Consider the following 26134-nt stretch of genomic DNA (forward strand, 5'->3'; position numbering starts at 1 on the left):
TGCTGTGTGGGCATCCCTCACACAGCAACTGACATTAATTCTCTATTAGTAGACAATAATTCGGAATAAATCCTCCGCAAATCTAACATTCTCGAATTTTCATAGTTCCACTTTTTCACTGTTGCCTTTGTTTTATTGTACAATCGCTAAGGTGGCAGGGTCCAGTTTCGTAATTTGGCCCCTGGCAAATTTCTTAACTTAAGCCTATGGTGTGACTTTTTCAGCTATTATTGTTTACTATTTATAGATATGGATATATTTGTGAACTAGGTGTTTTGGGCTTGTGTTGTTCTTGAAATTGATGTCAGTCATGTACACCTTCCATAGTTGCTCTGCAGTATGTTGATAGTGAAATACCAATAGTTGGCTAGGAAGAAGAGCTAGCCTCCCATAGCAGTAGAAACGTGGGTTCAAGGCAAGCCGAGTATCTCGAAAACGGCTTGGATGACAACTATTCTGAATTGCATCAAACTATTTAGTAGACAGTGTTTTTCAAAAGTTTCATCCAGGGAAAGGGCTTGCGTTTGCATTGTGAGTACTACATGCTGTCAAAAATGGCATTTGGATGTGAAAAATGCAGGTATAAAATAGGGGTTGGGGTGCATAAACCTCTTCTGCTGTGAACTGCCATTGACTTCTCTGGTCAAGTGAATACTATTCTTATGCTCTGTTTTAATATAGGTATCTAAAAATATGGACCTTTTTGACCTCACTTGTGTATTTGATTTTTTATGATTTTTTATACTAGGTCACTGATTGCGGCATTAAATTTGTACATAAAAACTGGACCCTGCCCCCTTAAGGAAAATTGATCATTTTTTGATGGTGCAGTCAGCCACATCTATTACACTTTTCTGTTTCTTTGTGTATATTTAAATAATTTTTATGCATTAGCTTTATTATATCTCCTTCCTTTTTCCATATATTACATAGTGTTGTATGTGATGCTCTTTGGAGAGGGAGGTAACTGTGTTTTGTACCTCCATGTGAGAACTGTTTACATCATGACAAAGTAGCATATTTTGGATATAACTTACTAAATATGAGAACAAAATGGTAACCATAATGTATTGTCTTGCACTTTCTGTAGCTGTCAAGGTTTTGCACCTCTATTTTTATGAATACTATTCACATTTCAATACAGACACGCCTAAACAATTGCATAGCATGTCAACATGTATTCTTTAAAGTAATTTAACTCCACAGGAGCAGATAGAATTCAGAGGAATCATACATAAACACACTGTTGTGAATATTGAATGTCACCAGTGGAACAGTCTTAGAAATAATGATGCATATGGCATATTACTTGGTATATTTTGGTGAGAAGAATGAAAGTTTTAGCACACCGACATAGTTTCTACCTTCATGACCCCACTCTGAAGTTGACATAAGAGATTCATATCTCACACTTGGGTGATAGTAGAAAATGTTTCAGTGTTATGTATATATCTTGAAATTTCTAGGTTCAGTTAACAAAGGGGGAAAAGCTTAAAATTAAGTGGCAGCTTCATGCATTTGACAATGCACATACAGTTTCTCCTCTGAAAGTCTTATGTTTTCACTGAATGTTAAAAGTACATCAGTATCACTTGTTTCTTTTCTTTTTGCAGGTGTCAGTTTGCATAGTAAGAGATTAGGATTAATCGGTTAGTCATGCTGAAAGAAACAATAGCTTCAATCTCATCCAGATAGTCATTCTGATCTAAGTGCACAAGAGAGTGACTTTGACGGACAGACTTAGCTTCTGCAGGAGTTGTTTTATGGTACGTGCTTATCAAAAGCCAAGCCGGTGATATGCTTTTTACCTTGAACTGGATTTTCCACTATAAATATTTGTTCTATACCTTATCTTATTATTTACTATGATTTTGTAAACTCCAGAAAACATTAAAGTCAGTTGTAAGTAAATTGGTGTCTGAGAAGAAATTTCTCTGTTAAACTGTATTGAGTAATTTGTATATGTATGGTCAGTTTCATTGGCTATGTATCAATGAATTTATTTGATATGTCACTCCTTTAAGTTTTAGGGTCCTACACATCAGTATATCAATATTCCAGCATTGTCTTATGTTAATTGATTAAACTTTGACTTTTCCAGACTAGCTAGACTTGTGTTGCGATTACCCCCCCCCCCCCCAATATACACTGACACAACACTGATGTTGCTATTAGCATCTCCAGAATGATAATGAAAAGTTAGGAACCACTTCTTTTATATCAGTCTAAGAGTACTTCTAAAGCACATGATTTACTTAAATGTGTGATTTCTTTAAGTTTGCTAGAAGAGTTTAGAGAAACTTTTCACTTCTGTCACTGACACCTAACATAGCATTTATGTTATTCCCTCCTAAAATGTATAACTTCCAGATCTCTTCTTGACATTCATGAAACATTGTAAAGGAATTTTGATTTTGTACTGATGCTATGGTGGTAAACAAAGACCAAGAGCATTGTAGGTTGCAAACAATTTGAAATCTTTCAAGAAATGCAGTCAGTCATAATTCACAATGTAAATAATGCAGTACTTTTTGCCGCAAAGAGGTAACTTTTTTAAAAGCATAATACCATTTTTAGTTTTGTGCACAAAAAGTTTTCCTTTATACCAATGTACTAGATAATGTCTAAATATGTGATATGTACACAACTTTTGACATAAACCATTTTGAGCCAAATCCTTAAGGTGGCAGGGTCCAGTTTCGTAATTTGGCCCCTGGCAAATTTCTTAACTTAAGCCTATGGTGTGACTTTTTCAGCTATTATTGTTTACTATTTATAGATATGGATATATTTGTGAACTAGGTGTTTTGGGCTTGTGTTGTTCTTGAAATTGATGTCAGTCATGTACACCTTCCATAGTTGCTCTGCAGTATGTTGATAGTGAAATACCAATAGTTGGCTAGGAAGAAGAGCTAGCCTCCCATAGCAGTAGACACGTGGGTTCAAGGCAAGCCGAGTATCTCGAAAACGGCTTGGATGACAACTATTCTGAATTGCATCAAACTATTTAGTAGACAGTGTTTTTCAAAAGTTTCATCCAGGGAAAGGGCTTGCGTTTGCATTGTGAGTACTACATGCTGTCAAAAATGGCATTTGGATGTGAAAAATGCAGGTATAAAATAGGGGTTGGGGTGCATAAACCTCTTCTGCTGTGAACTGCCATTGACTTCTCTGGTCAAGTGAATACTATTCTTATGCTCTGTTTTAATATAGGTATCTAAAAATATGGACCTTTTTGACCTCACTTGTGTATTTGATTTTTTATGATTTTTTATACTAGGTCACTGATTGCGGCATTAAATTTGTACATAAAAACTGGACCCTGCCCCCTTAAGGAAAATTGATCATTTTTTGATGGTGCAGTCAGCCACATCTATTACACTTTTCTGTTTCTTTGTGTATATTTAAATAATTTTTATGCATTAGCTTTATTATATCTCCTTCCTTTTTCCATATATTACATAGTGTTGTATGTGATGCTCTTTGGAGAGGGAGGTAACTGTGTTTTGTACCTCCATGTGAGAACTGTTTACATCATGACAAAGTAGCATATTTTGGATATAACTTACTAAATATGAGAACAAAATGGTAACCATAATGTATTGTCTTGCACTTTCTGTAGCTGTCAAGGTTTTGCACCTCTATTTTTATGAATACTATTCACATTTCAATACAGACACGCCTAAACAATTGCATAGCATGTCAACATGTATTCTTTAAAGTAATTTAACTCCACAGGAGCAGATAGAATTCAGAGGAATCATACATAAACACACTGTTGTGAATATTGAATGTCACCAGTGGAACAGTCTTAGAAATAATGATGCATATGGCATATTACTTGGTATATTTTGGTGAGAAGAATGAAAGTTTTAGCACACCGACATAGTTTCTACCTTCATGACCCCACTCTGAAGTTGACATAAGAGATTCATATCTCACACTTGGGTGATAGTAGAAAATGTTTCAGTGTTATGTATATATCTTGAAATTTCTAGGTTCAGTTAACAAAGGGGGAAAAGCTTAAAATTAAGTGGCAGCTTCATGCATTTGACAATGCACATACAGTTTCTCCTCTGAAAGTCTTATGTTTTCACTGAATGTTAAAAGTACATCAGTATCACTTGTTTCTTTTCTTTTTGCAGGTGTCAGTTTGCATAGTAAGAGATTAGGATTAATCGGTTAGTCATGCTGAAAGAAACAATAGCTTCAATCTCATCCAGATAGTCATTCTGATCTAAGTGCACAAGAGAGTGACTTTGACGGACAGACTTAGCTTCTGCAGGAGTTGTTTTATGGTACGTGCTTATCAAAAGCCAAGCCGGTGATATGCTTTTTACCTTGAACTGGATTTTCCACTATAAATATTTGTTCTATACCTTATCTTATTATTTACTATGATTTTGTAAACTCCAGAAAACATTAAAGTCAGTTGTAAGTAAATTGGTGTCTGAGAAGAAATTTCTCTGTTAAACTGTATTGAGTAATTTGTATATGTATGGTCAGTTTCATTGGCTATGTATCAATGAATTTATTTGATATGTCACTCCTTTAAGTTTTAGGGTCCTACACATCAGTATATCAATATTCCAGCATTGTCTTATGTTAATTGATTAAACTTTGACTTTTCCAGACTAGCTAGACTTGTGTTGCGATTACCCCCCCCCCCCCCAATATACACTGACACAACACTGATGTTGCTATTAGCATCTCCAGAATGATAATGAAAAGTTAGGAACCACTTCTTTTATATCAGTCTAAGAGTACTTCTAAAGCACATGATTTACTTAAATGTGTGATTTCTTTAAGTTTGCTAGAAGAGTTTAGAGAAACTTTTCACTTCTGTCACTGACACCTAACATAGCATTTATGTTATTCCCTCCTAAAATGTATAACTTCCAGATCTCTTCTTGACATTCATGAAACATTGTAAAGGAATTTTGATTTTGTACTGATGCTATGGTGGTAAACAAAGACCAAGAGCATTGTAGGTTGCAAACAATTTGAAATCTTTCAAGAAATGCAGTCAGTCATAATTCACAATGTAAATAATGCAGTACTTTTTGCCGCAAAGAGGTAACTTTTTTAAAAGCATAATACCATTTTTAGTTTTGTGCACAAAAAGTTTTCCTTTATACCAATGTACTAGATAATGTCTAAATATGTGATATGTACACAACTTTTGACATAAACCATTTTGAGCCAAATCCTTAAGGTGGCAGGGTCCAGTTTCGTAATTTGGCCCCTGGCAAATTTCTTAACTTAAGCCTATGGTGTGACTTTTTCAGCTATTATTGTTTACTATTTATAGATATGGATATATTTGTGAACTAGGTGTTTTGGGCTTGTGTTGTTCTTGAAATTGATGTCAGTCATGTACACCTTCCATAGTTGCTCTGCAGTATGTTGATAGTGAAATACCAATAGTTGGCTAGGAAGAAGAGCTAGCCTCCCATAGCAGTAGACACGTGGGTTCAAGGCAAGCCGAGTATCTCGAAAACGGCTTGGATGACAACTATTCTGAATTGCATCAAACTATTTAGTAGACAGTGTTTTTCAAAAGTTTCATCCAGGGAAAGGGCTTGCGTTTGCATTGTGAGTACTACATGCTGTCAAAAATGGCATTTGGATGTGAAAAATGCAGGTATAAAATAGGGGTTGGGGTGCATAAACCTCTTCTGCTGTGAACTGCCATTGACTTCTCTGGTCAAGTGAATACTATTCTTATGCTCTGTTTTAATATAGGTATCTAAAAATATGGACCTTTTTGACCTCACTTGTGTATTTGATTTTTTATGATTTTTTATACTAGGTCACTGATTGCGGCATTAAATTTGTACATAAAAACTGGACCCTGCCCCCTTAAGGAAAATTGATCATTTTTTGATGGTGCAGTCAGCCACATCTATTACACTTTTCTGTTTCTTTGTGTATATTTAAATAATTTTTATGCATTAGCTTTATTATATCTCCTTCCTTTTTCCATATATTACATAGTGTTGTATGTGATGCTCTTTGGAGAGGGAGGTAACTGTGTTTTGTACCTCCATGTGAGAACTGTTTACATCATGACAAAGTAGCATATTTTGGATATAACTTACTAAATATGAGAACAAAATGGTAACCATAATGTATTGTCTTGCACTTTCTGTAGCTGTCAAGGTTTTGCACCTCTATTTTTATGAATACTATTCACATTTCAATACAGACACGCCTAAACAATTGCATAGCATGTCAACATGTATTCTTTAAAGTAATTTAACTCCACAGGAGCAGATAGAATTCAGAGGAATCATACATAAACACACTGTTGTGAATATTGAATGTCACCAGTGGAACAGTCTTAGAAATAATGATGCATATGGCATATTACTTGGTATATTTTGGTGAGAAGAATGAAAGTTTTAGTACACCGACATAGTTTCTACCTTCATGACCCCACTCTGAAGTTGACATAAGAGATTCATATCTCACACTTGGGTGATAGTAGAAAATGTTTCAGTGTTATGTATATATCTTGAAATTTCTAGGTTCAGTTAACAAAGGGGGAAAAGCTTAAAATTAAGTGGCAGCTTCATGCATTTGACAATGCACATACAGTTTCTCCTCTGAAAGTCTTATGTTTTCACTGAATGTTAAAAGTACATCAGTATCACTTGTTTCTTTTCTTTTTGCAGGTGTCAGTTTGCATAGTAAGAGATTAGGATTAATCGGTTAGTCATGCTGAAAGAAACAATAGCTTCAATCTCATCCAGATAGTCATTCTGATCTAAGTGCACAAGAGAGTGACTTTGACGGACAGACTTAGCTTCTGCAGGAGTTGTTTTATGGTACGTGCTTATCAAAAGCCAAGCCGGTGATATGCTTTTTACCTTGAACTGGATTTTCCACTATAAATATTTGTTCTATACCTTATCTTATTATTTACTATGATTTTGTAAACTCCAGAAAACATTAAAGTCAGTTGTAAGTAAATTGGTGTCTGAGAAGAAATTTCTCTGTTAAACTGTATTGAGTAATTTGTATATGTATGGTCAGTTTCATTGGCTATGTATCAATGAATTTATTTGATATGTCACTCCTTTAAGTTTTAGGGTCCTACACATCAGTATATCAATATTCCAGCATTGTCTTATGTTAATTGATTAAACTTTGACTTTTCCAGACTAGCTAGACTTGTGTTGCGATTACCCCCCCCCCCCCCAATATACACTGACACAACACTGATGTTGCTATTAGCATCTCCAGAATGATAATGAAAAGTTAGGAACCACTTCTTTTATATCAGTCTAAGAGTACTTCTAAAGCACATGATTTACTTAAATGTGTGATTTCTTTAAGTTTGCTAGAAGAGTTTAGAGAAACTTTTCACTTCTGTCACTGACACCTAACATAGCATTTATGTTATTCCCTCCTAAAATGTATAACTTCCAGATCTCTTCTTGACATTCATGAAACATTGTAAAGGAATTTTGATTTTGTACTGATGCTATGGTGGTAAACAAAGACCAAGAGCATTGTAGGTTGCAAACAATTTGAAATCTTTCAAGAAATGCAGTCAGTCATAATTCACAATGTAAATAATGCAGTACTTTTTGCCGCAAAGAGGTAACTTTTTTAAAAGCATAATACCATTTTTAGTTTTGTGCACAAAAAGTTTTCCTTTATACCAATGTACTAGATAATGTCTAAATATGTGATATGTACACAACTTTTGACATAAACCATTTTGAGCCAAATCCTTAAGGTGGCAGGGTCCAGTTTCGTAATTTGGCCCCTGGCAAATTTCTTAACTTAAGCCTATGGTGTGACTTTTTCAGCTATTATTGTTTACTATTTATAGATATGGATATATTTGTGAACTAGGTGTTTTGGGCTTGTGTTGTTCTTGAAATTGATGTCAGTCATGTACACCTTCCATAGTTGCTCTGCAGTATGTTGATAGTGAAATACCAATAGTTGGCTAGGAAGAAGAGCTAGCCTCCCATAGCAGTAGACACGTGGGTTCAAGGCAAGCCGAGTATCTCGAAAACGGCTTGGATGACAACTATTCTGAATTGCATCAAACTATTTAGTAGACAGTGTTTTTCAAAAGTTTCATCCAGGGAAAGGGCTTGCGTTTGCATTGTGAGTACTACATGCTGTCAAAAATGGCATTTGGATGTGAAAAATGCAGGTATAAAATAGGGGTTGGGGTGCATAAACCTCTTCTGCTGTGAACTGCCATTGACTTCTCTGGTCAAGTGAATACTATTCTTATGCTCTGTTTTAATATAGGTATCTAAAAATATGGACCTTTTTGACCTCACTTGTGTATTTGATTTTTTATGATTTTTTATACTAGGTCACTGATTGCGGCATTAAATTTGTACATAAAAACTGGACCCTGCCCCCTTAAGGAAAATTGATCATTTTTTGATGGTGCAGTCAGCCACATCTATTACACTTTTCTGTTTCTTTGTGTATATTTAAATAATTTTTATGCATTAGCTTTATTATATCTCCTTCCTTTTTCCATATATTACATAGTGTTGTATGTGATGCTCTTTGGAGAGGGAGGTAACTGTGTTTTGTACCTCCATGTGAGAACTGTTTACATCATGACAAAGTAGCATATTTTGGATATAACTTACTAAATATGAGAACAAAATGGTAACCATAATGTATTGTCTTGCACTTTCTGTAGCTGTCAAGGTTTTGCACCTCTATTTTTATGAATACTATTCACATTTCAATACAGACACGCCTAAACAATTGCATAGCATGTCAACATGTATTCTTTAAAGTAATTTAACTCCACAGGAGCAGATAGAATTCAGAGGAATCATACATAAACACACTGTTGTGAATATTGAATGTCACCAGTGGAACAGTCTTAGAAATAATGATGCATATGGCATATTACTTGGTATATTTTGGTGAGAAGAATGAAAGTTTTAGCACACCGACATAGTTTCTACCTTCATGACCCCACTCTGAAGTTGACATAAGAGATTCATATCTCACACTTGGGTGATAGTAGAAAATGTTTCAGTGTTATGTATATATCTTGAAATTTCTAGGTTCAGTTAACAAAGGGGGAAAAGCTTAAAATTAAGTGGCAGCTTCATGCATTTGACAATGCACATACAGTTTCTCCTCTGAAAGTCTTATGTTTTCACTGAATGTTAAAAGTACATCAGTATCACTTGTTTCTTTTCTTTTTGCAGGTGTCAGTTTGCATAGTAAGAGATTAGGATTAATCGGTTAGTCATGCTGAAAGAAACAATAGCTTCAATCTCATCCAGATAGTCATTCTGATCTAAGTGCACAAGAGAGTGACTTTGACGGACAGACTTAGCTTCTGCAGGAGTTGTTTTATGGTACGTGCTTATCAAAAGCCAAGCCGGTGATATGCTTTTTACCTTGAACTGGATTTTCCACTATAAATATTTGTTCTATACCTTATCTTATTATTTACTATGATTTTGTAAACTCCAGAAAACATTAAAGTCAGTTGTAAGTAAATTGGTGTCTGAGAAGAAATTTCTCTGTTAAACTGTATTGAGTAATTTGTATATGTATGGTCAGTTTCATTGGCTATGTATCAATGAATTTATTTGATATGTCACTCCTTTAAGTTTTAGGGTCCTACACATCAGTATATCAATATTCCAGCATTGTCTTATGTTAATTGATTAAACTTTGACTTTTCCAGACTAGCTAGACTTGTGTTGCGATTACCCCCCCCCCCCCCCAATATACACTGACACAACACTGATGTTGCTATTAGCATCTCCAGAATGATAATGAAAAGTTAGGAACCACTTCTTTTATATCAGTCTAAGAGTACTTCTAAAGCACATGATTTACTTAAATGTGTGATTTCTTTAAGTTTGCTAGAAGAGTTTAGAGAAACTTTTCACTTCTGTCACTGACACCTAACATAGCATTTATGTTATTCCCTCCTAAAATGTATAACTTCCAGATCTCTTCTTGACATTCATGAAACATTGTAAAGGAATTTTGATTTTGTACTGATGCTATGGTGGTAAACAAAGACCAAGAGCATTGTAGGTTGCAAACAATTTGAAATCTTTCAAGAAATGCAGTCAGTCATAATTCACAATGTAAATAATGCAGTACTTTTTGCCGCAAAGAGGTAACTTTTTTAAAAGCATAATACCATTTTTAGTTTTGTGCACAAAAAGTTTTCCTTTATACCAATGTACTAGATAATGTCTAAATATGTGATATGTACACAACTTTTGACATAAACCATTTTGAGCCAAATCCTTAAGGTGGCAGGGTCCAGTTTCGTAATTTGGCCCCTGGCAAATTTCTTAACTTAAGCCTATGGTGTGACTTTTTCAGCTATTATTGTTTACTATTTATAGATATGGATATATTTGTGAACTAGGTGTTTTGGGCTTGTGTTGTTCTTGAAATTGATGTCAGTCATGTACACCTTCCATAGTTGCTCTGCAGTATGTTGATAGTGAAATACCAATAGTTGGCTAGGAAGAAGAGCTAGCCTCCCATAGCAGTAGACACGTGGGTTCAAGGCAAGCCGAGTATCTCGAAAACGGCTTGGATGACAACTATTCTGAATTGCATCAAACTATTTAGTAGACAGTGTTTTTCAAAAGTTTCATCCAGGGAAAGGGCTTGCGTTTGCATTGTGAGTACTACATGCTGTCAAAAATGGCATTTGGATGTGAAAAATGCAGGTATAAAATAGGGGTTGGGGTGCATAAACCTCTTCTGCTGTGAACTGCCATTGACTTCTCTGGTCAAGTGAATACTATTCTTATGCTCTGTTTTAATATAGGTATCTAAAAATATGGACCTTTTTGACCTCACTTGTGTATTTGATTTTTTATGATTTTTTATACTAGGTCACTGATTGCGGCATTAAATTTGTACATAAAAACTGGACCCTGCCCCCTTAAGGAAAATTGATCATTTTTTGATGGTGCAGTCAGCCACATCTATTACACTTTTCTGTTTCTTTGTGTATATTTAAATAATTTTTATGCATTAGCTTTATTATATCTCCTTCCTTTTTCCATATATTACATAGTGTTGTATGTGATGCTCTTTGGAGAGGGAGGTAACTGTGTTTTGTACCTCCATGTGAGAACTGTTTACATCATGACAAAGTAGCATATTTTGGATATAACTTACTAAATATGAGAACAAAATGGTAACCATAATGTATTGTCTTGCACTTTCTGTAGCTGTCAAGGTTTTGCACCTCTATTTTTATGAATACTATTCACATTTCAATACAGACACGCCTAAACAATTGCATAGCATGTCAACATGTATTCTTTAAAGTAATTTAACTCCACAGGAGCAGATAGAATTCAGAGGAATCATACATAAACACACTGTTGTGAATATTGAATGTCACCAGTGGAACAGTCTTAGAAATAATGATGCATATGGCATATTACTTGGTATATTTTGGTGAGAAGAATGAAAGTTTTAGCACACCGACATAGTTTCTACCTTCATGACCCCACTCTGAAGTTGACATAAGAGATTCATATCTCACACTTGGGTGATAGTAGAAAATGTTTCAGTGTTATGTATATATCTTGAAATTTCTAGGTTCAGTTAACAAAGGGGGAAAAGCTTAAAATTAAGTGGCAGCTTCATGCATTTGACAATGCACATACAGTTTCTCCTCTGAAAGTCTTATGTTTTCACTGAATGTTAAAAGTACATCAGTATCACTTGTTTCTTTTCTTTTTGCAGGTGTCAGTTTGCATAGTAAGAGATTAGGATTAATCGGTTAGTCATGCTGAAAGAAACAATAGCTTCAATCTCATCCAGATAGTCATTCTGATCTAAGTGCACAAGAGAGTGACTTTGACGGACAGACTTAGCTTCTGCAGGAGTTGTTTTATGGTACGTGCTTATCAAAAGCCAAGCCGGTGATATGCTTTTTACCTTGAACTGGATTTTCCACTATAAATATTTGTTCTATACCTTATCTTATTATTTACTATGATTTTGTAAACTCCAGAAAACATTAAAGTCAGTTGTAAGTAAATTGGTGTCTGAGAAGAAATTTCTCTGTTAAACTGTATTGAGTAATTTGTATATGTATGGTCAGTTTCATTGGCTATGTATCAATGAATTTATTTGATATGTCACTCCTTTAAGTTTTAGGGTCCTACACATCAGTATATCAATATTCCAGCATTGTCTTATGTTAATTGATTAAACTTTGACTTTTCCAGACTAGCTAGACTTGTGTTGCGATTACCCCCCCCCCCCAATATACACTGACACAACACTGATGTTGCTATTAGCATCTCCAGAATGATAATGAAAAGTTAGGAACCACTTCTTTTATATCAGTCTAAGAGTACTTCTAAAGCACATGATTTACTTAAATGTGTGATTTCTTTAAGTTTGCTAGAAGAGTTTAGAGAAACTTTTCACTTCTGTCACTGACACCTAACATAGCATTTATGTTATTCCCTCCTAAAATGTATAACTTCCAGATCTCTTCTTGACATTCATGAAACATTGTAAAGGAATTTTGATTTTGTACTGATGCTATGGTGGTAAACAAAGACCAAGAGCATTGTAGGTTGCAAACAATTTGAAATCTTTCAAGAAATGCAGTCAGTCATAATTCACAATGTAAATAATGCAGTACTTTTTGCCGCAAAGAGGTAACTTTTTTAAAAGCATAATACCATTTTTAGTTTTGTGCACAAAAAGTTTTCCTTTATACCAATGTACTAGATAATGTCTAAATATGTGATATGTACACAACTTTTGACATAAACCATTTTGAGCCAAATCCTTAAGGTGGCAGGGTCCAGTTTCGTAATTTGGCCCCTGGCAAATTTCTTAACTTAAGCCTATGGTGTGACTTTTTCAGCTATTATTGTTTACTATTTATAGATATGGATATATTTGTGAACTAGGTGTTTTGGGCTTGTGTTGTTCTTGAAATTGATGTCAGTCATGTACACCTTCCATAGTTGCTCTGCAGTATGTTGATAGTGAAATACCAATAGTTGGCTAGGAAGAAGAGCTAGCCTCCCATAGCAGTAGACACGTGGGTTCAAGGCAAGCCGAGTATCTCGAAAACGGCTTGGATGACAACTATTCTGAATTGCATCAAACTATTTAGTAGACAGTGTTTTTCAAAAGTTTCATCCAGGGAAAGGGCTTGCGTTTGCATTGTGAGTACTACATGCTGTCAAAAATGGCATTTGGATGTGAAAAATGCAGGTATAAAATAGGGGTTGGGGTGCATAAACCTCTTCTGCTGTGAACTGCCATTGACTTCTCTGGTCAAGTGAATACTATTCTTATGCTCTGTTTTAATATAGGTATCTAAAAATATGGACCTTTTTGACCTCACTTGTGTATTTGATTTTTTATGATTTTTTATACTAGGTCACTGATTGCGGCATTAAATTTGTACATAAAAACTGGACCCTGCCCCCTTAAGGAAAATTGATCATTTTTTGATGGTGCAGTCAGCCACATCTATTACACTTTTCTGTTTCTTTGTGTATATTTAAATAATTTTTATGCATTAGCTTTATTATATCTCCTTCCTTTTTCCATATATTACATAGTGTTGTATGTGATGCTCTTTGGAGAGGGAGGTAACTGTGTTTTGTACCTCCATGTGAGAACTGTTTACATCATGACAAAGTAGCATATTTTGGATATAACTTACTAAATATGAGAACAAAATGGTAACCATAATGTATTGTCTTGCACTTTCTGTAGCTGTCAAGGTTTTGCACCTCTATTTTTATGAATACTATTCACATTTCAATACAGACACGCCTAAACAATTGCATAGCATGTCAACATGTATTCTTTAAAGTAATTTAACTCCACAGGAGCAGATAGAATTCAGAGGAATCATACATAAACACACTGTTGTGAATATTGAATGTCACCAGTGGAACAGTCTTAGAAATAATGATGCATATGGCATATTACTTGGTATATTTTGGTGAGAAGAATGAAAGTTTTAGCACACCGACATAGTTTCTACCTTCATGACCCCACTCTGAAGTTGACATAAGAGATTCATATCTCACACTTGGGTGATAGTAGAAAATGTTTCAGTGTTATGTATATATCTTGAAATTTCTAGGTTCAGTTAACAAAGGGGGAAAAGCTTAAAATTAAGTGGCAGCTTCATGCATTTGACAATGCACATACAGTTTCTCCTCTGAAAGTCTTATGTTTTCACTGAATGTTAAAAGTACATCAGTATCACTTGTTTCTTTTCTTTTTGCAGGTGTCAGTTTGCATAGTAAGAGATTAGGATTAATCGGTTAGTCATGCTGAAAGAAACAATAGCTTCAATCTCATCCAGATAGTCATTCTGATCTAAGTGCACAAGAGAGTGACTTTGACGGACAGACTTAGCTTCTGCAGGAGTTGTTTTATGGTACGTGCTTATCAAAAGCCAAGCCGGTGATATGCTTTTTACCTTGAACTGGATTTTCCACTATAAATATTTGTTCTATACCTTATCTTATTATTTACTATGATTTTGTAAACTCCAGAAAACATTAAAGTCAGTTGTAAGTAAATTGGTGTCTGAGAAGAAATTTCTCTGTTAAACTGTATTGAGTAATTTGTATATGTATGGTCAGTTTCATTGGCTATGTATCAATGAATTTATTTGATATGTCACTCCTTTAAGTTTTAGGGTCCTACACATCAGTATATCAATATTCCAGCATTGTCTTATGTTAATTGATTAAACTTTGACTTTTCCAGACTAGCTAGACTTGTGTTGCGATTACCCCCCCCCCCCAATATACACTGACACAACACTGATGTTGCTATTAGCATCTCCAGAATGATAATGAAAAGTTAGGAACCACTTCTTTTATATCAGTCTAAGAGTACTTCTAAAGCACATGATTTACTTAAATGTGTGATTTCTTTAAGTTTGCTAGAAGAGTTTAGAGAAACTTTTCACTTCTGTCACTGACACCTAACATAGCATTTATGTTATTCCCTCCTAAAATGTATAACTTCCAGATCTCTTCTTGACATTCATGAAACATTGTAAAGGAATTTTGATTTTGTACTGATGCTATGGTGGTAAACAAAGACCAAGAGCATTGTAGGTTGCAAACAATTTGAAATCTTTCAAGAAATGCAGTCAGTCATAATTCACAATGTAAATAATGCAGTACTTTTTGCCGCAAAGAGGTAACTTTTTTAAAAGCATAATACCATTTTTAGTTTTGTGCACAAAAAGTTTTCCTTTATACCAATGTACTAGATAATGTCTAAATATGTGATATGTACACAACTTTTGACATAAACCATTTTGAGCCAAATCCTTAAGGTGGCAGGGTCCAGTTTCGTAATTTGGCCCCTGGCAAATTTCTTAACTTAAGCCTATGGTGTGACTTTTTCAGCTATTATTGTTTACTATTTATAGATATGGATATATTTGTGAACTAGGTGTTTTGGGCTTGTGTTGTTCTTGAAATTGATGTCAGTCATGTACACCTTCCATAGTTGCTCTGCAGTATGTTGATAGTGAAATACCAATAGTTGGCTAGGAAGAAGAGCTAGCCTCCCATAGCAGTAGACACGTGGGTTCAAGGCAAGCCGAGTATCTCGAAAACGGCTTGGATGACAACTATTCTGAATTGCATCAAACTATTTAGTAGACAGTGTTTTTCAAAAGTTTCATCCAGGGAAAGGGCTTGCGTTTGCATTGTGAGTACTACATGCTGTCAAAAATGGCATTTGGATGTGAAAAATGCAGGTATAAAATAGGGGTTGGGGTGCATAAACCTCTTCTGCTGTGAACTGCCATTGACTTCTCTGGTCAAGTGAATACTATTCTTATGCTCTGTTTTAATATAGGTATCTAAAAATATGGACCTTTTTGACCTCACTTGTGTATTTGATTTTTTATGATTTTTTATACTAGGTCACTGATTGCGGCATTAAATTTGTACATAAAAACTGGACCCTGCCCCCTTAAGGAAAATTGATCATTTTTTGATGGTGCAGTCAGCCACATCTATTACACTTTTCTGTTTCTTTGTGTATATTTAAATAATTTTTATGCATTAGCTTTATTATATCTCCTTCCTTTTTCCATATATTACATAGTGTTGTATGTGATGCTCTTTGGAGAGGGAGGTAACTGTGTTTTGTACCTCCATGTGAGAACTGTTTACATCATGACAAAGTAGCATATTTTGGATATAACTTACTAAATATGAGAACAAAATGGTAACCATAATGTATTGTCTTGCACTTTCTGTAGCTGTCAAGGTTTTGCACCTCTATTTTTATGAATACTATTCACATTTCAATACAGACACGCCTAAACAATTGCATAGCATGTCAACATGTATTCTTTAAAGTAATTTAACTCCACAGGAGCAGATAGAATTCAGAGGAATCATACATAAACACACTGTTGTGAATATTGAATGTCACCAGTGGAACAGTCTTAGAAATAATGATGCATATGGCATATTACTTGGTATATTTTGGTGAGAAGAATGAAAGTTTTAGCACACCGACATAGTTTCTACCTTCATGACCCCACTCTGAAGTTGACATAAGAGATTCATATCTCACACTTGGGTGATAGTAGAAAATGTTTCAGTGTTATGTATATATCTTGAAATTTCTAGGTTCAGTTAACAAAGGGGGAAAAGCTTAAAATTAAGTGGCAGCTTCATGCATTTGACAATGCACATACAGTTTCTCCTCTGAAAGTCTTATGTTTTCACTGAATGTTAAAAGTACATCAGTATCACTTGTTTCTTTTCTTTTTGCAGGTGTCAGTTTGCATAGTAAGAGATTAGGATTAATCGGTTAGTCATGCTGAAAGAAACAATAGCTTCAATCTCATCCAGATAGTCATTCTGATCTAAGTGCACAAGAGAGTGACTTTGACGGACAGACTTAGCTTCTGCAGGAGTTGTTTTATGGTACGTGCTTATCAAAAGCCAAGCCGGTGATATGCTTTTTACCTTGAACTGGATTTTCCACTATAAATATTTGTTCTATACCTTATCTTATTATTTACTATGATTTTGTAAACTCCAGAAAACATTAAAGTCAGTTGTAAGTAAATTGGTGTCTGAGAAGAAATTTCTCTGTTAAACTGTATTGAGTAATTTGTATATGTATGGTCAGTTTCATTGGCTATGTATCAATGAATTTATTTGATATGTCACTCCTTTAAGTTTTAGGGTCCTACACATCAGTATATCAATATTCCAGCATTGTCTTATGTTAATTGATTAAACTTTGACTTTTCCAGACTAGCTAGACTTGTGTTGCGATTACCCCCCCCCCCCCCAATATACACTGACACAACACTGATGTTGCTATTAGCATCTCCAGAATGATAATGAAAAGTTAGGAACCACTTCTTTTATATCAGTCTAAGAGTACTTCTAAAGCACATGATTTACTTAAATGTGTGATTTCTTTAAGTTTGCTAGAAGAGTTTAGAGAAACTTTTCACTTCTGTCACTGACACCTAACATAGCATTTATGTTATTCCCTCCTAAAATGTATAACTTCCAGATCTCTTCTTGACATTCATGAAACATTGTAAAGGAATTTTGATTTTGTACTGATGCTATGGTGGTAAACAAAGACCAAGAGCATTGTAGGTTGCAAACAATTTGAAATCTTTCAAGAAATGCAGTCAGTCATAATTCACAATGTAAATAATGCAGTACTTTTTGCCGCAAAGAGGTAACTTTTTTAAAAGCATAATACCATTTTTAGTTTTGTGCACAAAAAGTTTTCCTTTATACCAATGTACTAGATAATGTCTAAATATGTGATATGTACACAACTTTTGACATAAACCATTTTGAGCCAAATCCTTAAGGTGGCAGGGTCCAGTTTCGTAATTTGGCCCCTGGCAAATTTCTTAACTTAAGCCTATGGTGTGACTTTTTCAGCTATTATTGTTTACTATTTATAGATATGGATATATTTGTGAACTAGGTGTTTTGGGCTTGTGTTGTTCTTGAAATTGATGTCAGTCATGTACACCTTCCATAGTTGCTCTGCAGTATGTTGATAGTGAAATACCAATAGTTGGCTAGGAAGAAGAGCTAGCCTCCCATAGCAGTAGACACGTGGGTTCAAGGCAAGCCGAGTATCTCGAAAACGGCTTGGATGACAACTATTCTGAATTGCATCAAACTATTTAGTAGACAGTGTTTTTCAAAAGTTTCATCCAGGGAAAGGGCTTGCGTTTGCATTGTGAGTACTACATGCTGTCAAAAATGGCATTTGGATGTGAAAAATGCAGGTATAAAATAGGGGTTGGGGTGCATAAACCTCTTCTGCTGTGAACTGCCATTGACTTCTCTGGTCAAGTGAATACTATTCTTATGCTCTGTTTTAATATAGGTATCTAAAAATATGGACCTTTTTGACCTCACTTGTGTATTTGATTTTTTATGATTTTTTATACTAGGTCACTGATTGCGGCATTAAATTTGTACATAAAAACTGGACCCTGCCCCCTTAAGGAAAATTGATCATTTTTTGATGGTGCAGTCAGCCACATCTATTACACTTTTCTGTTTCTTTGTGTATATTTAAATAATTTTTATGCATTAGCTTTATTATATCTCCTTCCTTTTTCCATATATTACATAGTGTTGTATGTGATGCTCTTTGGAGAGGGAGGTAACTGTGTTTTGTACCTCCATGTGAGAACTGTTTACATCATGACAAAGTAGCATATTTTGGATATAACTTACTAAATATGAGAACAAAATGGTAACCATAATGTATTGTCTTGCACTTTCTGTAGCTGTCAAGGTTTTGCACCTCTATTTTTATGAATACTATTCACATTTCAATACAGACACGCCTAAACAATTGCATAGCATGTCAACATGTATTCTTTAAAAGTAATTTAACTCCACAGGAGCAGATAGAATTCAGAGGAATCATACATAAACACACTGTTGTGAATATTGAATGTCACCAGTGGAACAGTCTTAGAAATAATGATGCATATGGCATATTACTTGGTATATTTTGGTGAGAAGAATGAAAGTTTTAGCACACCGACATAGTTTCTACCTTCATGACCCCACTCTGAAGTTGACATAAGAGATTCATATCTCACACTTGGGTGATAGTAGAAATGTTTCAGTGTTATGTATATATCTTGAAATTTCTAGGTTCAGTTAACAAAGGGGGAAAAGCTTAAAATTAAGTGGCAGCTTCATGCATTTGACAATGCACATACAGTTTCTCCTCTGAAAGTCTTATGTTTTCACTGAATGTTAAAAGTACATCAGTATCACTTGTTTCTTTTCTTTTTGCAGGTGTCAGTTTGCATAGTAAGAGATTAGGATTAATCGGTTAGTCATGCTGAAAGAAACAATAGCTTCAATCTCATCCAGATAGTCATTCTGATCTAAGTGCACAAGAGAGTGACTTTGACGGACAGACTTAGCTTCTGCAGGAGTTGTTTTATGGTACGTGCTTATCAAAAGCCAAGCCGGTGATATGCTTTTTACCTTGAACTGGATTTTCCACTATAAATATTTGTTCTATACCTTATCTTATTATTTACTATGATTTTGTAAACTCCAGAAAACATTAAAGTCAGTTGTAAGTAAATTGGTGTCTGAGAAGAAATTTCTCTGTTAAACTGTATTGAGTAATTTGTATATGTATGGTCAGTTTCATTGGCTATGTATCAATGAATTTATTTGATATGTCACTCCTTTAAGTTTTAGGGTCCTACACATCAGTATATCAATATTCCAGCATTGTCTTATGTTAATTGATTAAACTTTGACTTTTCCAGACTAGCTAGACTTGTGTTGCGATTACCCCCCCCCCCCCCCAATATACACTGACACAACACTGATGTTGCTATTAGCATCTCCAGAATGATAATGAAAAGTTAGGAACCACTTCTTTTATATCAGTCTAAGAGTACTTCTAAAGCACATGATTTACTTAAATGTGTGATTTCTTTAAGTTTGCTAGAAGAGTTTAGAGAAACTTTTCACTTCTGTCACTGACACCTAACATAGCATTTATGTTATTCCCTCCTAAAATGTATAACTTCCAGATCTCTTCTTGACATTCATGAAACATTGTAAAGGAATTTTGATTTTGTACTGATGCTATGGTGGTAAACAAAGACCAAGAGCATTGTAGGTTGCAAACAATTTGAAATCTTTCAAGAAATGCAGTCAGTCATAATTCACAATGTAAATAATGCAGTACTTTTTGCCGCAAAGAGGTAACTTTTTTAAAAGCATAATACCATTTTTAGTTTTGTGCACAAAAAGTTTTCCTTTATACCAATGTACTAGATAATGTCTAAATATGTGATATGTACACAACTTTTGACATAAACCATTTTGAGCCAAATCCTTAAGGTGGCAGGGTCCAGTTTCGTAATTTGGCCCCTGGCAAATTTCTTAACTTAAAGCCTATGGTGTGACTTTTTCAGCTATTATTGTTTACTATTTATAGATATGGATATATTTGTGAACTAGGTGTTTTGGGCTTGTGTTGTTCTTGAAATTGATGTCAGTCATGTACACCTTCCATAGTTGCTCTGCAGTATGTTGATAGTGAAATACCAATAGTTGGCTAGGAAGAAGAGCTAGCCTCCCATAGCAGTAGACACGTGGGTTCAAGGCAAGCCGAGTATCTCGAAAACGGCTTGGATGACAACTATTCTGAATTGCATCAAACTATTTAGTAGACAGTGTTTTTCAAAAGTTTCATCCAGGGAAAGGGCTTGCGTTTGCATTGTGAGTACTACATGCTGTCAAAAATGGCATTTGGATGTGAAAAATGCAGGTATAAAATAGGGGTTGGGGTGCATAAACCTCTTCTGCTGTGAACTGCCATTGACTTCTCTGGTCAAGTGAATACTATTCTTATGCTCTGTTTTAATATAGGTATCTAAAAATATGGACCTTTTTGACCTCACTTGTGTATTTGATTTTTTATGATTTTTTATACTAGGTCACTGATTGCGGCATTAAATTTGTACATAAAAACTGGACCCCTGCCCCTTAAGGAAAATTGATCATTTTTTGATGGTGCAGTCAGCCACATCTATTACACTTTTCTGTTTCTTTGTGTATATTTAAATAATTTTTATGCATTAGCTTTATTATATCTCCTTCCTTTTTCCATATATTACATAGTGTTGTATGTGATGCTCTTTGGAGAGGGAGGTAACTGTGTTTTGTACCTCCATGTGAGAACTGTTTACATCATGACAAAGTAGCATATTTTGGATATAACTTACTAAATATGAGAACAAAATGGTAACCATAATGTATTGTCTTGCACTTTCTGTAGCTGTCAAGGTTTTGCACCTCTATTTTTATGAATACTATTCACATTTCAATACAGACACGCCTAAACAATTGCATAGCATGTCAACATGTATTCTTTAAAGTAATTTAACTCCACAGGAGCAGATAGAATTCAGAGGAATCATACATAAACACACTGTTGTGAATATTGAATGTCACCAGTGGAACAGTCTTAGAAATAATGATGCATATGGCATATTACTTGGTATATTTTGGTGAGAAGAATGAAAGTTTTAGCACACCGACATAGTTTCTACCTTCATGACCCACTCTGAAGTTGACATAAGAGATTCATATCTCACACTTGGGTGATAGTAGAAAATGTTTCAGTGTTATGTATATATCTTGAAATTTCTAGGTTCAGTTAACAAAGGGGGAAAAGCTTAAAATTAAGTGGCAGCTTCATGCATTTGACAATGCACATACAGTTTCTCCTCTGAAAGTCTTATGTTTTCACTGAATGTTAAAAGTACATCAGTATCACTTGTTTCTTTTCTTTTTGCAGGTGTCAGTTTGCATAGTAAGAGATTAGGATTAATCGGTTAGTCATGCTGAAAGAAACAATAGCTTCAATCTCATCCAGATAGTCATTCTGATCTAAGTGCACAAGAGAGTGACTTTGACGGACAGACTTAGCTTCTGCAGGAGTTGTTTTATGGTACGTGCTTATCAAAAGCCAAGCCGGTGATATGCTTTTTACCTTGAACTGGATTTTCCACTATAAATATTTGTTCTATACCTTATCTTATTATTTACTATGATTTTGTAAACTCCAGAAAACATTAAAGTCAGTTGTAAGTAAATTGGTGTCTGAGAAGAAATTTCTCTGTTAAACTGTATTGAGTAATTTGTATATGTATGGTCAGTTTCATTGGCTATGTATCAATGAATTTATTTGATATGTCACTCCTTTAAGTTTTAGGGTCCTACACATCAGTATATCAATATTCCAGCATTGTCTTATGTTAATTGATTAAACTTTGACTTTTCCAGACTAGCTAGACTTGTGTTGCGATTACCCCCCCCCCCCAATATACACTGACACAACACTGATGTTGCTATTAGCATCTCCAGAATGATAATGAAAAGTTAGGAACCACTTCTTTTATATCAGTCTAAGAGTACTTCTAAAAGCACATGATTACTTAAATGTGTGATTTCTTTAAGTTTGCTAGAAGAGTTTAGAGAAACTTTTCACTTCTGTCACTGACACCTAACATAGCATTTATGTTATTCCCTCCTAAAATGTATAACTTCCAGATCTCTTCTTGACATTCATGAAACATTGTAAAGGAATTTTGATTTTGTACTGATGCTATGGTGGTAAACAAAGACCAAGAGCATTGTAGGTTGCAAACAATTTGAAATCTTTCAAGAAATGCAGTCAGTCATAATTCACAATGTAAATAATGCAGTACTTTTTGCCGCAAAGAGGTAACTTTTTTAAAAGCATAATACCATTTTTAGTTTTGTGCACAAAAAGTTTTCCTTTATACCAATGTACTAGATAATGTCTAAATATGTGATATGTACACAACTTTTGACATAAACCATTTTGAGCCAAATCCTTAAGGTGGCAGGGTCCAGTTTCGTAATTTGGCCCCTGGCAAATTCTTAACTTAAGCCTATGGTGTGACTTTTTCAGCTATTATTGTTTACTATTTATAGATATGGATATATTTGTGAACTAGGTGTTTTGGCTTGTGTTGTTCTTGAAATTGATGTCAGTCATGTACACCTTCCATAGTTGCTCTGCAGTATGTTGATAGTGAAATACCAATAGTTGGCTAGGAAGAAGAGCTAGCCTCCCATAGCAGTAGACACGTGGGTTCAAGGCAAGCCGAGTATCTCGAAACGGCTTGATGACAACTATTCTGAATTGCATCAAACTATTTAGTAGACAGTGTTTTTCAAAAGTTTCATCCAGGGAAAGGGCTTGCGTTTGCATTGTGAGTACTACATGCTGTCCAAAAATGGCATTTGGATGTGAAAAATGCAGGTATAAAATAGGGGTTGGGGTGCATAAACCTCTTCTGCTGTGAACTGCCATTGACTTCTCTGGTCAAGTGAATACTATTCTTATGCTCTGTTTTAATATAGGTATCTAAAAATATGACCTTTTTGACCTCACTTGTGTATTTGATTTTTATGATTTTTTATACTAGGTCACTGATTGCGGCATTAAATTTGTACATAAAAACTGGACCCTGCCCCCTTAAGGAAAATTGATCATTTTTTGATGGTGCAGTCAGCCACATCTATTACACTTTTCTGTTTCTTTGTGTATATTTAAATAATTTTTTATGCATTAGCTTTATTATATCTCCTTCCTTTTTCCATATATTACATAGTGTTGTATGTGATGCTCTTTGGAGAGGGAGGTAACTGTGTTTTGTACCTCCATGTGAGAACTGTTTACATCATGACAAAGTAGCATATTTTGGATATAACTTACTAAATATGAGAACAAAATGGTAACCATAATGTATTGTCTTGCACTTTCTGTAGCTGTCAAGGTTTTGCACCTCTATTTTTATGAATACTATTCACATTTCAATAAAGACACGCCTAAACAATTGCATAGCATGTCAACATGTATTCTTTAAAGTAATTTAATCCACAGGAGCAGATAGAATTCAGAGGAATCATACATAAACACACTGTTGTGAATATTGAATGTCACCAGTGGAACAGTCTTAGAAATAATGATGCATATGGCATATTACTTGGTATATTTTGGTGAGAAGAATGAAAGTTTTAGCACACCGACATAGTTTCTACCTTCATGACCCCACTCTGAAGTTGACATAAGAGATTCATATCTCACACTTGGGTGATAGTAGAAAATGTTTCAGTGTTATGTATAAATCTTGAAAATTTCTAGGTTCAGTTAACAAAGGGGGAAAAGCTTAAAATTAAGTGGCAGCTTCATGCATTTGACAATGCACATACAGTTTCTCCTCTGAAAGTCTATGTTTTCACTGAATGTTAAAAGTACATCAGTATCACTTGTTTCTTTTCTTTTTGCAGGTGTCAGTTTGCATAGTAAGAGATTAGGATTAATCGGTTAGTCATGCTGAAAGAAACAATAGCTTCAATCTCATCCAGATAGTCATTCTGATCTAAGTGCACAAGAGAGTGACTTTGACGGACAGACTTAGCTTCTGCAGGAGTTGTTTATGGTACGTGCTTATCAAAAGCCAAGCGGTGATATGCTTTTACCTTGAACTGGATTTTCCACTATAAATATTTGTTCTATACCTTATCTTAATATTTACTATGATTTTGTAAACTCCAGAAAACATTAAAGTCAGTTGTAAGTAAATTGGTGTCTGAGAAGAAATTTCTCTGTTAAACTGTATTGAGTAATTTGTATATGTATGGTCAGTTTCATTTGGCTATGTATCAATGAATTTATTTGATATGTCACTCCTTTAAGTTTTAGGGTCCTACACATCAGTATATCAATATTCCAGCATTGTCTTATGTTAAATTGATTAAACTTTGACTTTTCCAGACTAGCTAGACTTGTGTTGCGATTACCCCCCCCCCCCCCCAATATAACTGACACAACACTGATGTTGCTATTAGCATCTCCAGAATGCTAATGAAAAGTTAGGAACCACTTCTTTTTATATCAGTCTAAGAGTACTTCTAAAGCACATGATTTACTTAAATGTGTGATTTCTTTAAGTTTGCTAGAAGAGTTTAGAGAAACTTTTCACTTCTGTCACTGACACCTAACATAGCATTTATGTTATTCCCTCCTAAAATGTTATAACTTCCAGATCTCTTCTTGACATTCATGAAACATTGTAAAGGAATTTTGATTTTGTACTGATGCTATGGTGGTAAACAAAGACCAAGAGCATTGTAGGTTGCAAACAATTTGAAATCTTTCAAGAAATGCAGTCAGTCATAATTCACAATGTAAATAATGCAGTACTTTTTGCCGCAAAGAGGTAACTTTTTTAAAAGCATAATACCATTTTTAGTTTTGTGCACAAAAGTTTTCCTTTATACCAATGTACTAGATAATGTCTAAATATGTGATATGTACACAACTTTTGACATAAACCATTTTGAGCCAAATCCTTAAGGTGGCAGGGTCCAGTTTCGTAATTTTGGCCCTGGCAAATTTCTTAACTTAAGCCTATGGTGTGACTTTTTCAGCTATTATTGTTTACTATTTATAGATATGGATATATTTGTGAACTAGGTGTTTTTGGGCTTGTGTGTTCTTGAAATTGATGTCAGTCATGTACACCTTCCATAGTTGCTCTGCAGTATGTTGATAGTGAAATACCAATAGTTGGCTAGGAAGAAGAGCTAGCCTCCCATAGCAGTAGACACGTGGGTTCAAGGCAAGCCGAGTATCTCGAAAACGGCTTGGATGACAACTATTCTGAATTGCATCAAACTATTTAGTAGACAGTGTTTTTCAAAAGTTTCATCCAGGGAAAGGGCTTGCGTTTGCATTGTGAGTACTACATGCTGTCAAAAATGGCATTTGGATGTGAAAAATGCAGGTATAAAATAGGGGTTGGGGTGCATAAACCTCTTCTGCTGTGAACTGCCATTGACTTCTCTGGTCAAGTGAATACTATTCTTATGCTCTGTTTTAATATAGGTATCTAAAAATATGGACCTTTTTGACCTCACTTGTGTATTTGATTTTTTATGATTTTTTATACTAGGTCACTGATTGCGGCATTAAATTTGTACATAAAAACTGGACCCTGCCCCCTTAAGGAAAATTGATCATTTTTTGA

General features: G+C 34.7%; 1 long non-coding RNA gene across 8 annotated transcripts; it reads left to right on the forward strand.

Moving 5' to 3' along the window:
• Positions 1 to 480: 480 nt before the first annotated feature.
• LOC149777794 (uncharacterized) lies at positions 481 to 24536 on the forward strand. Of its 8 annotated transcripts, XR_016415461.1 has the most exons (11): positions 481 to 580; positions 1614 to 1766; positions 4146 to 4298; positions 6678 to 6830; positions 9210 to 9362; positions 11743 to 11895; positions 14273 to 14425; positions 16803 to 16955; positions 19335 to 19487; positions 21868 to 22020; positions 24393 to 24536. It is a non-coding gene; the product is annotated as an uncharacterized LOC149777794 (long non-coding RNA). The 8 variants fall into 8 exon arrangements; XR_016415463.1 differs by lacking the exon at positions 481 to 580 and having other exon boundaries at positions 603 to 1766; positions 4146 to 5644; XR_016415464.1 differs by lacking the exon at positions 481 to 580 and having other exon boundaries at positions 603 to 1766; positions 6678 to 8176.
• Positions 24537 to 26134: the final 1598 nt, after the last annotated feature.

This window comes from Sinohyriopsis cumingii, chromosome 17, assembly GCF_028554795.1.
Source record: "Sinohyriopsis cumingii isolate HCF-2022 chromosome 17, ASM2855479v2, whole genome shotgun sequence".
NCBI lineage: Eukaryota > Metazoa > Mollusca > Bivalvia > Unionida > Unionidae > Sinohyriopsis > Sinohyriopsis cumingii.